A 3866-nucleotide genomic window follows, 5' to 3' on the forward strand; every position below is an offset into this window, starting at 1 on the left:
TTGTTCCTGGGATCTGTTGGAGCCACTCTCCCAGTTTGGGGGTCACAGCCCCCAATGTTCCTATTACCATGGGGACCACTTGTGCCTTCACCTTCCACATCTTTTCTAGCTCTTCTTTCAGCCCTTGGTATTTCTTGAGCTTCTCATGTTCCTTCTTCCTGATGTTGCTATTGCTTGGGATTACTACATCTATCACTACAGCCTTCTTCTGTTTGTCCATCACTACTATGTCTGGTTGATTGGCCATTACCAGTTTGTATCTGGAAGTCCCACAGGATCTTAGCTTGGTCATTCTCAACCACCTTTGGAGGTGTATCCCATTTTGACTTTGGGACTTCCAGCCTGTACGATGGTACATACCGTGCAGGGGTTTGTCCTTCCATGAGGGGTTCCTGCTCTTCCTTCCCTTGTTCCTGTGTGTGTGTGTGCGTATACTGTGTATATATAATATTTCGGTGATCACAAGTGACCACACAGTGGCACTGTAGGCTAATGAAACATGAATACTCAATCTGCAGATGAGAGCATTACTTAAATTGGTCTTGTAAAATCTGGATAATGTTAGGAGGTTTTTGCTCATCTCCTTTTACTCTACATAGCTATATTTGATACATGATGAGATTTGAGTGTCTTACCAATGTGGGGACGCACTGTATTTTATGTCTTCATACCTACATATTCCATCTATATTCATGGTTTTAGAGCATTTCCACACAACTTCGATTATGTGGATTTCATTTAATCATCCTGTCACTGGCATCTTGTTCTGATCTTTTGAAAATCTGCAGCAATCGCCACCCGGGTGTTAGGATGCCTTTTAGAAAGACCTTCCTCTGGCCTCGTTTGGGTCAAAGAACACTTTTTAACCCAAGTCTCATTTTGCGTAAGGTCTTCCCAACTTCCTGCTGCATGATGCCAGCTGTTTTGATTCCAAAGGCCCACTAAGGTGGAAGGAAGAGCCAATTGAGACTTGTCTGAGCTGGCAGTGAGGCAGCAGAGATGCAGTCATACCCACCCATCCTTCACATATACACATTGCCACTGTTCCACTTTTCACCACAGCATTATTCCATCTTTTTTATATTCTTCTTCTTGCTGTAATGATTTAACAATCCCAGTCCAAATATAGCAACCAGGATGTAATAATAATTTTCTTTCATTTATTTTGTTAGAAACATAAAGTATTATTTTCGTCAAGACAAGTAAATGTTATTTCTATACATTGAAACATGAAAAATGTATCTTCTATAACTTAAAAACTAATGAGAATAAAGAAATACTTTACATTTTGAGAAATAATTTTGGCAACCTTTGCTACTCATTTCTGTATGCTAAGTATCCAGCTACAAGTGGCAGCTGAGTAGCTTGACCATATCATCTTAACTAGCATAAAGACAAAAACATGTAAAATTACAGTTTCAGTAACACAAGGGAGAGATGGGTTAGGCAAAATGAGAAGCCAACAAGCAGAGAAAGCAGAAAACAGCAGCATGAGTCAGTGTACCTAGGCTACTACTGAGGCTACAACACCATCAAAGAGAGTAGAAATGTGTGATAGATTTCTTCATCTCTAGGAAAGTGATAGCGATGGACAGCTCAACCAGGAAAGTTTATAATCATGTTGCAGCAAATTGATGCTGATCTAAGATACACATGCACCCTCAGGTTATTAGATCTTATTGTCCAGCTTCAAATAAGTGATGAGTCAAAAGAAAAGGGAATATTCCAGTATTTTGTGATCTGTGAATAATTCTCATAATTTGTAGTCATGATCAACTTTGCAATCGCCACCTCCAATTGCCCTGGAAGTATATTCCTTTATGTTCCAGTTATGTTAGTGTTTATTTATGTATTTTTACTTTAGGAGTTGATACACTTTCCTCCCAGGTCTTAAAAAATGAACACTGAAATTGTAGGTTAGAGATAGCAAGCAGGCATGTATAGGTTTCAGTGCTTCAAACTTGTGACCTTTCTAAAACAGCTCTCCTACCCACTGGGCCTGCTTTTGAAATTAGAGTACTGTTTATTCCACATGCTGACCTCACCTTTCGTGTGGTGTAGTGAATTCCCACAAAACGTGCATCGAGACATGGATGGCGTTTATGTGTCTGCACATGCACAACTTTGCTCATGTGTATGTCTCTAGCCTCTGAAGCTGCATGTGCTGGAATACTCAGTGGTTGGAGGGGCACCCTGCTCTTTTCTTTTGACTTTGTAGTGGTTTTCTTCTGCCAGTAAACCTCAGCTGTGGAGCACATGGTCCAGCTGCAGTGGGGTGACTATGAGGACACTGATAGAGTTACAGAGGAAACCCTGGTGCATCCAAAGCAAGAAAATGCCCTGATGCTGAGCTGATAGCACTGTAATCATTTCCATTCAGAAATGCTTTTCATTTCATCAGGCTAGTACACACTGCCATCAAATTGTGACAGATTCTCCTCCTCATCCTCATTCCTCAGCAGGTAAATCTTAGAGTTGCTGTTTCCCAAAGCTATCCTTAGACAAAGTTTTTGTGCCACTGTAAGGCAGTGGGACAGATATAATAATAGTGCTGAGGTACACTGAGGGAAGCTGCATGCAAAACTAGAAGCCCAGATGTGGAACCATTTGCTTTTGTCAAGCTGTCAGTGGCCCGCATCACCTCTGACGTTGGGCACTCTTTAAAACCTGCTGGCCTATTCTGATGCAGTTGGATCTGCCTTCCTTTTTAGTGTTGGGGAAACAAATTTGAAAGGATAGCTTTGCGAGCTACCAATTGCTTCACAATAGAAGAAACTGAACTACAGCAAAAGAAATCTACAGTGAATAAAATTATAAACGCAACACTTTTGTGTTTGCCCCCATTTTTCATGAGCTGAACTCAAAGATCTACGACTTGTTTTATGTACACAAAAGGCCTATTTCTCAGCATGATTATTGCACAGGTGTGCCTTAGGCTGGCCACAATAAAAGGCCACTCTAAAATGTGCAGTTTTACTGTACTGGGGGAGTCTGAAAACCAGTCAGTATCTGTGTTTCAGTGCTAGCAGTGACAAAGATGGTTTTCCACAGGGAACTAAACAGCCCACACTTGAAGAAAACAAAGAAAAAACTACAAATGTTAAAATTAGTAACAACAACAGCAACAACAACATCAAAAAGCGTGTGCTCAGTCTGCTGTAATGTGACTGTTGTGCTGTACAGTCCATTAGTTAGAAAAATGCATGACCACATAATAAAAGGGAAGGTACTGTACTATAGATATAAAATAGCTGACTAAGTTGAAGTGTTAAGCATTCAGAGGCAAGATGTAGTCGAGACTGCCAGCCTCTTTGTTGGACACTGCGACAGACTCACATGCTGTTATCGGGGCAGTAGTGTAAGACTGCAGTCTTGTTTGATGAGTGGGTTCCAAACAACTACATATGCATATATAGTGGCAAAAAAAAGTATGTGAACCTTTTGGAATTTCATGGGTTTCTGCATTAATTTGTCATATAATGTGATCTGATCTTCATCTAAGTCGAGTACTGACAAATATAACGTGCCTAAAATAGAAAAAAAAAATTCTGATCTTTCATGTCTTTATTGAACACACTCATTCAACATTCAAAATGGTAGTGGAAAAAGTAAGTGAACCCCTAGAATTAATAACTGGTTGACCCCCACTTGGCATCAATAACCTCAACCAGGTGTTTCCTGTAGCTGTGGATCAGACCTACACATCGTTCAGGAGGAATTGTAGTCCATTCTTCCTGACAGAACTGCTTTAGCTCTGTCATATTCTTTGGACGTCTCCCATGTATGGCTCTCTTCAAGTCATTCCATAGCATCTCTACTGGGTTGACGTCTGGGCTCTGATGTGGCCACTCCAAAAGGCGGATTTA

Source organism: Monopterus albus, unplaced genomic scaffold (genome assembly GCF_001952655.1).
Source record: "Monopterus albus unplaced genomic scaffold, M_albus_1.0 scaffold51.1, whole genome shotgun sequence".
Lineage (NCBI taxonomy): Eukaryota > Metazoa > Chordata > Actinopteri > Synbranchiformes > Synbranchidae > Monopterus > Monopterus albus.